Raw genomic sequence first — 13104 nt, forward strand, 5'->3', positions numbered from 1 at the left:
ATGTATCTATGTTTTTGTTTTTAAACATTTATACAAAAACGCATCATTTACTAGCAAAAACCTACGACGACGAAGACTCGTAGAATATGCAACAAATATAGCATTGCGAAAATAGCAAGTACAAAATTTTTTTTTTATTTTTAAGTTTGTTTGGCTTTGTCGGTGTGTGGTTGTGTTTACTTATTTCGATATGGAAAACTAGGTCAACCATATATACATACAAACAACGAACTCATCGTGCAATGAGTTTGAAATTGGTATGTGTATAGGGAAGTGTATAGTATAGGTAGATTGGTACATCTCTACATCACACGATGGTATACGGCAAGCTTATCACTTGCTTGAAACAACCAACCACCCACCCCCTCAAACTCTCATTCCCCGCCCACTTTGAAGGAAACCAAAAACTATGATTGTGAATGCAGCAGTGCAACAACAACTGCATCATACCATCATAGCGACCGACCGACCGTCGACAACCGGCAAACTACTTTGCTTTTAATGATTTTTCTTTTCAATGTTTTTTTTTTTTTTCAGTTCTGTTTGTGTTTTCCAATTCAACTTTTTTCAAAAATTGGAACGCAGCAGCAGCAGTAGAAGCAGAAGCAACCAACTTCAAGAACAGTGAATCGCAATTGTGCCCATACAGAGCGAGAGAGAGGAAGCAAAAAGCAGCAACGAAAAATATATATAAAAAAAAAATTGTTTTAATTGCATGTGACCTACTTTTTCAAATGGTTGCCTTCGACTTGTCGCTAGTTGTCATCGTTGTATTTGTATTTTCAAAACAGGGTGTTTAAAAATCTTTTTTTCTTTTTTTTTTTTTTTTTTGTTTAAATTTACAAATAAGTTTTGTTGTAAGCTTTATTCAAATGTAGACAACAACGTCACATCATCGTCGCAGGGTTACTAGCCCGAAAGCCCAAAGTCGAGTATGAAATTTTCATCAACTAATGGGGTTAAAGTTCAGAATCTAATGGTTAGTTTATTACCTTATCTAGTTTCTGCTTCTTATCAAGCATCATCAGCTTCTGACATCAACAACTTCACATTTCAATAAGTCTCCTTCATTGGACATCACGGACAAAATTTTAACTTTTCTGGATTATTTCGAGCACACTCAATATTATCCAAGATTCAGTGGGACTTAACTATTGTTTTTTGTTGTGTCTAAAAATAACCTAGGCATCATAAAAGAGTATTTTATCACCGACAGAATTGTAAAAAAAAAAAATACAAAAACTTTCTGCGAGTCACTGACATACGCCACTGTTTTTAGCAACAAAATAAAATTCTTTGAAATGCTTTACCAAAAGTATATTCGCTTCATAGATTGCGACGATTGAGAGTTAAAAAAAAACATTACATCAATACAAAATGTTATCTCAATCTTGGCCGTTATTAGTGGTGAGAGGTCAAGTAACTGGACAAGCTTGCTAGAGAAGCTATTGGATTGCCAATGAAAACCTGTACCCGTGGTACGAGAAGTCCTTGCAAGAGGCAGTACCCTATTTCCATGAAGCCAGAACTGCGACCTCAAAATTTTCGAGCCAAATTTGTCTTACATGTTTGTCCACCCAAAATTTTCGTTTATCCACCTTTAAAAAAAATTTTAGAGCAAATTTTTTGTATACGAAGTCTGAAAAATGAAAAATCGTCTAAAACGCTCAAATTTTGTGATAAACGCATCTTTTAATCTTTAATCACCTCAAGTTCTATATACATACATGCCAAATATTATCGATTTTCTACCGACCGTTTAGGAGATAATCAAAGAAACAAATGAAAAATAAAAGTTACGCATACACCACAGTGTACATAAATATGTAGGTACTAAAAATTTCAAAATCTCACAAAAAGTACTTTTTTCAAAAATCGTTTCGCCAACTCGAGAAATGGATACAAATCAAAAATCATCGTTCAAATCATCATTCTAGCAACTAAATCTTATTAAAAAAAAAACCCTAGCACTTTCCTTACTTGATTAACTTAAACTATTTATATCAACTAAATGTGTATTTTTTTTTTATATTTATTTTTACTTCTTAATTTAATTATTTTTGTTATTTTTTTATTTTTTTTTTTATTTTTTATTTTATTTTTATTTTTTTATTTAAATTTTTTTTTATTTTAATTTTTTTTTTTATTTTATTTTTTTTTTAATTCAATTTTTTTTTTTATTTTAATTCAATTTTTTTTTTTATTTTAATTCAATTTTTTTTTTATTTTAATTCAATTTTTTTTTTTTTATTTTAATTCAATTTTTTTTTTTTATTTTAATTCAATTTTTTTTTTTATTTTAATTCAATTTTTTTTTTTTATTTTAATTATTTGTTTTTTATGGACTTCCAAAAAGGAGGAGGTATTCAATTCGTCCGTATATTTTTTTTTTTTTGTTACCTCATAACTTTGGACTAAGTGAACCAATTTTGATAATTCTTTTTGTATTGGAAAGCTGGTGCCTGCAGTGTGGTCCCATTTCGTCCGGTTCGGGCTGTATAAACTATGATAAAAACCATAAAACCCAGTTTCGATGCATTGAAGTCGGTTTTGTTTTTTTGATAAAAATGATTATAATTTAAATAATTTTTTTTTTTATTTTAATTTTTTTTTATTATTTTAATTTTTTTTTTTATATTTTATTTTAATTTTTTTTTTCTTTTTTTTATTTAACTTAATTATTTCTTAGTAATATAAATATAGGGTAATCCAGGAGGAATTTGTCAAAAAACTAGAAAGTTTAGGTTCGGCCGAGACAAGAAAAAATTCTTATGGGAGAGGGGTCTATTTCCCTCAGTTCGCCGTTATTTTTTTCTTATGCTTCATTCATTTCGTAGTTTTTCTTTCTAATTGGAACACCCTATAAACATTTTTTTTTCTAATTTTTTTGACACAGTCTCCTATTTGAAGGAAAAAAAAACAAACTCAACACACAAAATTTGTGTGGATGTCAGTGTTGTTTTCCTCTCTAATTCCATTCGCATGAAAAACAAGTAATTCAACTTGGAGAGGGTGTTGCCGGTGCGTGCACTATACTGAAGAAAAACCAAACCCCCGATATTATATTCCTTATGTAATTGTCAAGTGTCAACTAGAACTGTCAACAGGAAAAAAAAAATATATAAACTTATGTATATGTACGAGTATGTTTTCAAACCTTGAACGGTTTTTGTAGGTACCTAACCTATAATACTATACGTAATGTTTTTTTGGCGTTCCCGGTTGTTGTTGTTGTTGTTGCTGCTGTTTTGTTTTCTATTTCAGACGTGTTGTACGAGAATGAATGTGAATGGTGTGGCGCCACATACTGCAAAAATGGTGTACGTGACTAACAGAGATGTACTAATGTACGTAGGTATACTATTATACTATTCATAATGTCAGTTTAGTTTACTTGTGGAATTTCATCCAAATGATCATATGGGTATGACCATTTCATTGTGGAAAGAAAGAATACAAGATTTTTTTTTTAATTGAAAGAATTTTCTTTCATATAATTTCAATATACGTGTATCGCCCAGATAAGATAGTATGGTCTAATAACTGATGAGTCCAATGTCGTTTCTGGGCAAAATACATATGTCTCTCAAGTTAGCAGAGCAAGGTCAGCAGAACATATGTTTTGTTATTGGATCTTTTAGTGCTTATTAAGTGCTAATTAAGTGCCCCAAAATTAAATTAAGTGCTCCACTACTTTTGGAGAAAATTAATGTTCTGCTAACTTGATTTAAAGTTAGCAGAGCAATTACCCGAAAATGCCCTAAACTGCTCGTAGAAAAATCGGGTTTGGTATAATATTTAGGTGCTAATTAAGTGCTCTACGAATCCCAAAAAAAATTTCCAAAAAAAAATTTATTTCCAAAAATAATTTTTTTTCTGTGATTTTCGAAAAAAAATTTTTTTTTTTTTTTTCAAACTCTCTCAAATAATTAAGTGCTTAACTAATATAAGTTAAGTATCCCATTTCCCGAAGAATTTTCCGAGATTTTTCATTAAAAAAAAATATTTTCATTTTTCATACAAATTCGTGTTCTGCTAACTTGAATTTTGATTTTTTCAAAAAATTCCACTTTTTTCGACAAAATTCGAATTGAATAATTAAGTGCTCGACTAATTTGAATTAAGTACCCCATTTTCGGAAGAATTTTCCGAGATTTTCCATTAAAAAAAAATATTTGCATTTTCCATACAAATTCGTGTTCTGCTAACTTGAATTTTGATTTTCTCAAAAAGTACATTTTTTTTGACAAAATTCAAATGGAGTAATTAAGTGCTCGACTAATTTGAATTAAGTACCCCATTTTCCGAAGAATTTTCCGAGATTTTTCATTAAAAAAAAAATATTTTAATTTTTCATACAAATTCGTGTTCTGCTAACTTGAATTTTGATTTTCTCAAAAAATAAATTTTTTTTTGACAAAATTCAAATGGAGTAATTAAGTGCTCGACTAATTTGAATTAAGTGCTCCATTTTCCGAAGAATTTTCCGAGATTTTTCATTAAAAAAAAAATATTTTAATTTTTCATACAAATTCGTGTTCTGCTAACTTGAATTTTGATTTTCTCAAAAAATAATTTTTTTTTTGACAAAATTCAAATGGAGTAATTAGTGCTCGACTAATTTGAATTAAGTACCCCATTTTCCGAAGAATTTTCCAAAATTTTTCATTAAAAAAAAATATTTTAATTTTTCATACAAATTCGTGTTCTGCTAACTTGAATTTTGATTTTTTCAAAAAATTCCACTTTTTTCGACAAAATTCGAATTGAATAATTAAGTGCTCGACTAATTTCAATTAAGTGCTCCATTTTCCGAAGAATTTTCCGAGATTAAAAAAAAAAAAATTGTCATTTTCCATACAAATTCGTGTTCTGCTAACTTGAATTTTGATTTTCTCAAAAAATAAATTTTTTTTTGACAATAGTCAAATGGAGTAATTAAGTGCTCGACTAATTTGAATTAAGTACCCCATTTTCGGAAGAATTTTCCGAGATTTTCCATTAAAATTAATTACTTAATTACTCCATTTGAATTTTGTCAAAAAAAAAAAATATTTTTTGAGAAAATCAAAATTCAAGTTAGCAGAACACGAATTTGTATGAAAAATTAAAATATTTTTTTTTTAATGAAAAATCTAGGAAAATTCTTCGGGAAATGGGGTACTTAACTTATATTAGTTAAGCACTTAATTATTTGAGAGAGTTTGAAAAAAAAAAAAAAAAAATTTTTCGAAAATCACAGAAAAAAAATTATTTTTGGAAATAAATTTTTTTTTGGAAATTTTGTTTGGGATTCGTAGAGCACTTAATTAGCACCTAAATATTATACCAAACCCGATTTTTCTACGAGCAGTTTAGGGCATTTTCGGGTAATTGCTCTGCTAACTTTAAATCAAGTTAGCAGAACATTAATTTTCTCCAAAAGTAGTGGAGCACTTAATTTAATTTTGGGGCACTTAATTAGCACTTAATAAGCACTAAAAGATCCAATAACAAAACATATGTTCTGCTGACCTTGCTCTGCTAACTTGAGAGACATAAAATACATATACGCGTATTTTTGAAAATTAGGTGTTCCTTTAACAGGTACAGGTATGCAATTGATAGTATTGATTTCAGAAATCCAGCGTATATAAAGATTTCCTTCAACTTAAAGAAGTTCTGAGTGGACAGAAATTTTAAGATACAAATGAGTTCTTCATAATTGAGAAAAAAAATCCTTTGAAGATTTTAAGGCCAATTTTAAGTGCCGTGTTTCCTTTCCCTGCAGATCAAATAGGCTGAATAGGAGCACCCACCCATTGTCAAAACCAAGCTACAGCTTTGTACGTAATTTAAGTTCAAACTGTGTCAGTTTACTAAATTACGAAAGGAATACGACCTCATATTTATTCGTTAACACTTCTGTATTTATTCGTAAACAAGGAAAATATCCTCTTCATGGATTCAATGCCACTATTGGTTAATGGATTTTTATTATTCATGTACCATGTTATTCATAAGCATTTCTAGTTTTTATTACAATGGTAGGTAGTTTGTTTTTAAAAACATTGATTTGATACAGTATTTCTCGTAACGGTCATATCAAAGTACCCTATCCATACAAATTTAAGGGTGCACTTGAGAAAACACTTCAACCTAGTTTAGAGAATGGATATCAAATCCTAGATGCCGACTTGACATACTTTTTTCTGCTTGAATATTTTTATTTTTAGTTCTAACACTATCTTTGCATGGTTTTGAAGAAAATTGTCGATTATCAGCAGATGTGGTGTATCACCTTTTAGTGATTCAATGAAAACAAAAAGTTCAATGAACTTAAAGAATTTAGGGTCCCAAGGTAAATCTGATTTTGTAAAAATGACGAGGGCGAGTTTGTCATGCGTAAATCAAACATAGCTGTAATTAAATTTACTAGGACCATTATGGAATTTCTTTGAGGTTTTGCATATCGTATTGGTTGATTCTGAAATAAACATTTGATCGACAACCACTAAATCTGATATTGGTTTCCCTCAGGCAACGTAGAGTTCTAGAATTACGGTGTACAGCAGGAAAGTTTCTTGGGGCCTCTACTCTTTAATGAGTAGCATGTTTCTTTGTTGTAAGGTTAGAGCTATTGTTGGTATATAAAAAATATATAATACGATGAGGAGGGAGAAGATCAAAAAGTCAGCAGAATCAGCAATGGAGGAATTTTCTTTACCTCATAAGCAAGTGAATCGGAGAGACAAAGCATAACTCAAAAATCCTGTTTTTTTGAGTTTTTAATGCCAGTATACTGCGAACAATACATTTTTTTCATTTTTTTTTTAATCTCAATGTAAATTAAAAGGCTTTGCATCCTATCATACAGCTGATTCTTTTTCTTCATTTTATGAAAATAGTATGAAAAATTGACAAACTTGGAAACAGCTTTTCTGAAGAGTTGAGATTTTTTAGTTTTGCCCCCTGCTTTGCCGTTCAGCGAGCTTACCATTTAATTTAGTTATGATCCTTTGTATGGAAAAACAACAGTTTTGTCAATTGACATTTTCATAATGTTTGTTTAGGTACAGTTTAACAGATTATTTTTTTTTTATTATGACATTACTTGTCTGTACGTGACATCCTTGTTTTTATCTTAGTTTCTTAACAGTTTCTTTGTTTGTATGTAATCTGACAGGTTTACTTCAGGTCTTAAAGCCTGAAAACATAATAAAAGGCAGATTTGTCTGTACGTGACTTATTTAAAACCATTTCAGAGCATTATAAGAGAGCTTGTTAAATATAAATAATAATCCAGTAGGAATAGGCGAAAAATTGTCAAAGAACGGACAAAATTTGTAACAGGCTGATTTTTGGTATACAGTTTGGTGTAAGGGTGGCTAACAATCTGTGAAAAGTCTTGAAGCTTTCTCTGTCCGCTATTCCCATTATAAGGGGTTAAAGGTCACAACAGTTTTTATTTTGAAAAACGGTAGGTTTTAGACAAAAATTATGTTCTACAAAATTGTAGCTGAGGTTATTTTACAAAAAATTGCTCTACAAAGTTTTCTTTTATCATGCACTGTTTAGAAATTATATCACTTCAAACTCGCATATATTTTTCTTGATATTTTTATATATCGACGCACAGTGGGTCACCTCCCATACAAAGTGCGGTCAAAAATATAATGACCATTTTTTTTTAATGAAACACCTGTATTATCATTTTATATGATTTATTATTGCAAAAAATGCATCAAGTCAGTTTTTTAAAATTTTGGTTATTTTCAAGAAAAATAAAAAAAGGTAAAAAAAATTTTTTTTTTTTGAAAATAAAAAAAAAATGGTTAATGCCGGAAATGGACCTGCCTGTCAGTCGAGCACTTTACCCTTACCCTCTAGTTCAGTCTTTAATAAAAATAATAGTGCCAAAAAGGAATTTTTTTAGTTTTACGTTGTATTTTTTTTTTTCTCCGTGTATCGTCATTTAAACTCGTATTACTCGAAAAGGGGAAAAAAGGGGAAAAAACGGTGCTATTATTTCGAAAGGTAGAACGGTATTCTTCATTTGAGAACTTAAATTGTAGAGGGCACTCGAAGGCAAACCAACTAAATCTCTAATTTAATGAAAATTGAGCTAAATAAAAATGGTTAAAATTGCTTCGTTAACGAGCCCCATTACAATTAGCCTTAATGTTATTTAACAATATAATTTATGTTTTAAAGTATTAACCTTCTCGTTTAATATCCATAACAATTTAATACTGTTCACAATTTTTAACACCCGCTATCACTATCGCAAGTTCACACCTTATAACTGCAGCGATAAAAAAAACTGTACCTTTTTTTATATACCGACTTTGAATGGCTATTAAGAAATGAAAAAAAGGGTAACCGTCAATTTTTTTTTTGGTTTTGGTTCGATGGGAGATTGTAGAACTTTGTTTAATCATTGGATTTAAAAAAATTGACATTTACTTTTTTTTATTTTTGACCTATGGCGGGACCCACTGTGCGACGGTTAAACTGCAAAACCTCGTAAGTCGTTTTTGACTCTTTGTTTAGAAATCGAAAAAAACCTCTTAAAACAATTAAACAAATTAATTAATTTTTTTAAAATTGTTTAGAGGTTTTTTTTCGATTTCTAAACAAAGAGCCAAAAACGACTTACGAGGTTTTGCAGTTTAACCGTCGATATGTTATTTTAATCAAATTACATGGGATAGTTTGAAATAATGTAATGACAGCTACAATTTTGTAGAACATAATTTTTGTCTAACACCTACGTTTTTGGCGGACAGATCAAACTCTAGGACTTTTCACAGATTGTATATCGTCCTTACACCAAGCTGTATACCAAAAATCAGCCTGTTACAAAATTTTTCCTTGAAAAAATCTATTTTTCCTGGGCTATAAGAACGTTTTAACAGATCTCGTAAAATATAAAACTTATAAATGAGCTTTCTCTTATTTGAGGAAAAGTACCAAAATATTTTAAAGACCCTACAGTGACATTATTAGACAAAGTTGCATTTTGCATCTTACTACCAGTAGATCTAGATAGGGTAGAGTTGCCTAATTAAGGCCGTCTCCAGTAGCCGGCCACCTTTCAGAAAAATCATTATAACTAGTGATTTTGTAGGATTTATTCCAAATTTTTGCTCTTATGCTGTTCTTTTAAATGTCCCTCCTAAAATAACAATATTCTTATTATTCTTGTTATTCAGTTTTCTTAGAAAAAATAACTTTTTGTGAAGTGATCCAACCGGGTGTGGTTTTTTTTAATTTTACTGCCGAAATCCACCATCGTAATTAGTGTTTTGTGGAAACAATTTTCGATCTAATGCTTTGAAATGTTGTTTTTCTTATTAAATATATGTATATTATTCTTTAAATAAAATAGGTTTTAAACAGGATAAAGTTGCCAATTTTGGTAATTTTACGGGGGGGGGGGGGGGGCAGAGATAGAACACAAAAAAAAAGCATTGAAATTCAAGAGTTTCCTGTATTCGGCCCCCTTTTATTGATAAAAGTTTAAAAAATGGGGAAAAATAGATACATTTTTTAATCATTTAATGTTATAACTTATTAACAATCAAAATTGTTTCTAAATTCTTAAAACACAAAGATTTAAATAAAAAACATTCAATTTATTTAAGCTTGACCTAATAAAGTCAGTGGCCGGAAATAGGACACTAGATAGCCGAAAATAGGTAGGAAACAAAGGCCGGATTTAGGAGAATCGGACTTTTTTAGAGAAAAACTTAAATAAAATATTTTTGGGAAATATTATTAACTTTTTTTTAACCATACCGAAAAATTAATAAATAAAGTAAATTTTATTTAAAGAATTATTCGAAAATGTTTATATTTGACGTTTCTGTGCTTTATTTTTTGAGAAAAAATCCTTAAGGGGCCGGCTACTAGCAACTCTACCCTACCTTTTATTTTTATATGATGATAGTAGCAATCGATCATCTTAATGTAAATATTTTAAATCTTTCATAATAGAAAGTTCATCAATGGTTAGCAAAGATAGAGTGGGTGTGTACAAGTACCTATGCACTTAAAAATGAATGTGGGCCTTAAAATTCTACAACTTGACAGCGCTCCTGTATAACTAGCTTATTTTTTTTTTATTCTTATTTCCCTATCTTGTTTTTTAATCCAAGAGCAATAAGGAAGCTTTACCAAGAAACAAAAATAGAATAGAGATAGCCCTTATTTGTTCTCTAAGCTCACACATATACCTAATAAATTATCTCCCTTCTAACCAAACAAAACTCAACCCTCTATTTTGATGTGCAATGAAAATAAAATTAAAAAAAAAATATATACAAACCTTCATAAATAAAAACAAAATCCACACGTGTGTAATAAAGAAAAATAGTACACAAGAATTATTATTATTCTTGTTGTTGTTGTTTTTAGTAGTAGAATAGGAATGAAATGAAATCCAATTTCAAATCAAGTAAGGTAGTGAAATATATTTTTGTTTGTTGATTTTTTTATTTCTCTCTCTTTACTTCTCATCTAAACACACTCATACATTTATAAGTATTTTATTCCACTCCACAAATAAAACAAAAACAAATTATACTCTTTGTCTTTGCTTTAAATTTTGTTGTTTTCTTCTTTTTATGCTTTTTTTTTATTTCGTCGCTCTGCTTATTGCATTATTTATTCATTATTTTTATTACATAAACCCCGCTAAACAGCATGATAGCGACATTCGAGAGCGAGACATCGACGACGGCTTCATAGCCAGCATGACGATAAATCATGCTTCTTGATAGCGCTAGCGCGGTGCGCATAGGCAAAGCACATACACACAATATGCACGTACGCAAAGAACACGCAGCCGAATAAACCGAACACAAAAGAATACCGTAAAAGAATATAATTTCAAAATATAAATATGTGTATGTGTAAATAAATAAAAATCGACACAACTACACTCAAATAAATAAAATAATAAAAAACACTTAACGACACCGTATACAAATGATATTTGGTTTTAAAGAGAGATTACACTTGTGTGGGTGCATTTAGTTTCTCTTAAATTTTGAGAGCACTTTTTTCTTTCCTGAAGAAAATACAGGGCACAGGGGAAACGGGAAACACTTTTCTAAAGTTGCTTCTATTTTTCTAATACAAATCTAATAGATCTCTCTTTTATTCCAATTGGAAGAGAGTCTCACATACATTGAAAGAAAGTACAATTTTTGTATAGCAATTATTTTCAATACAATCAAACAAAAAAAGTGGGGTCGGTAAATATTGTAAATATAAGAACGTAAACGATATACGCGTGTAAAGTGCAACTTGATTTTTTTGTCTTATACAAATGGAACGATGGATTTTTCTTGATGTTTTTTTTTTTAAGTATGTGTAGGTATCTAGTTCATATAAAACATTAATTTTCTTTTTTTTTTTAATTCGACATCGATTTTTTTAATTTATTTTGATTGAACACAATTTATTATTGTTGGCAGGCAGACATACGAAAAAAACTACGAGATTTTACTTAATATTCGATATTTTACGATATTTTAGATGAAAAATTGCTTATTTTTTTATATTTATGTATAATTTACGATATACGATGTTAGCTTACAATATTTCGGTATAAATATTTTTGTATTAAATTGTTCTTTTTTAATTTTATATATTATTTTGTTGTTATAACGGTTAAAAGATGTATATTTAACATGTAGACAGTGTTGTTGGGAGGTTATAATATAAGGATTACTACGGTATATATAATATTTGTATATTTTAAAGTCCTTAGAAAAAAGGCAGTGATTTTGTTATTTTTAATTTTAATAGGAGTTTTAACTCCGGGACCGGGCGAGACACACGTCCACTCAATGTGGTCGAATTCTGTAAACTGAAAATTCAAGAGTTTTTAACATTAAAGAGAAGCTAAAATAATCGAATCGGCAGAATCGGCCCTAAGCTGGCACACACCCACATTGTAGAATACACTAATACATATTTATTCCAATTGGATTTTAATTTTTATTGCTGTCTGTACTGTATTGTAGCTGGGCTGACTAGCTGTTTGTGTTAAGTGGTGCTTTTATCATTATTTTGTATAGTTTGTGGATATTTCTTCGTTGAGTTTTGGGGGGGTGGTGGAAAGCGGCTGGGATAAACTATAAACATAAACTTAAGGTAAACGCATACAGACAAAACAAAATTACACAGCCACAGAAGCCAATAATCCAAAAAATGAGAATGAAGGAGGCTCGGCTTAAAAAAGGGTTGCCATTGTCCATTTTCTTTTATGTAATTTGAGTTCCTGAGCTTTTTATACATGGTTAAAGCATGGAACAAGTCTAGGGTTCCTACAAAATTGAACTCAAAACAAACAATCAATTAAACATGATATTATTGTTATATGTAATTGTTTCTGTTTATTTGTTTGCCTATCTGTTTGTCAGTGAGTCGGTCTGTTTATCTGTCAGTGTTAGAGCTGTAGCAAATCGTATGTATTCGTTACTAAAATGCGGGTATTCACTTCAGTAACGAGTAACGAAACGTTACTTTCTAAACAGTATCGTTACTCATATGTTTCGTTAATGGGTACTGAAGTAACGAAACATACGAAACATACGAAATACGAAACATATGAGTAACGACGCGATTCCAGTTTCAATACTAAATCCGATGTAAGAGATATGAAATGAAGTGATACACTCAATTTGTCACATTTCGCATCTCGTGTCGGTATCGTAACCATAGTCAGAATGCTTACTGCAGATAATTATCTGGAGTTTACTTTTGTCTCTTCGATAATTTATACAGAAATATCAAAAGAGACGTTTTTGTATTTTCTCTATTTGGCCGAAATATGTATATCCACGACGCAACCAATCTGTTTATGGCCTTGGTGTTAATGGTATTGATATTTAGCTTAAGAATGTACAAAAGTTTATTGGTTTTTCAAAAAATTAATTTATTTTCGGTGCAAAATTTTCAACACAAAAAAAAGCAGAGAAAACGAGGTTTGAAAATCACTCTTAATAGAAAAAATAAATGAAAAATTGTTCGACATGGTTGTATTGAAGTGTTAATATTTCGAGATCTGCGATTTGCACTTTTGAAATAAAGGTCTCTAAAGAATTGTGATAA

At 29.8% G+C, this 13104-nt stretch overlaps 1 protein-coding gene across 4 annotated transcripts in view; it reads right to left on the reverse strand.

Moving 5' to 3' along the window:
• The window catches only part of LOC129921512 (lysine-specific demethylase 6A), a 132562-nt gene that overhangs the window by 101052 nt on the left and 18406 nt on the right, over positions 1-13104 (reverse strand). Inside the window, exon 1 of one of the 4 annotated variants that reach the window (XM_056003373.1) lies at positions 10310-11527. The exons of the other annotated variants lie outside the window; for them this stretch is intronic. The gene's annotated coding sequence lies outside the window, so the exon portion shown is untranslated. Of the gene's footprint in view, positions 1-10309; positions 11528-13104 lie in introns of those variants that run through there. 4 annotated transcript variants of the gene reach the window in all.

The sequence above is a fragment of the Episyrphus balteatus genome, chromosome 1 (genome assembly GCF_945859705.1).
Source record: "Episyrphus balteatus chromosome 1, idEpiBalt1.1, whole genome shotgun sequence".
Taxonomy (NCBI): domain Eukaryota; kingdom Metazoa; phylum Arthropoda; class Insecta; order Diptera; family Syrphidae; genus Episyrphus; species Episyrphus balteatus.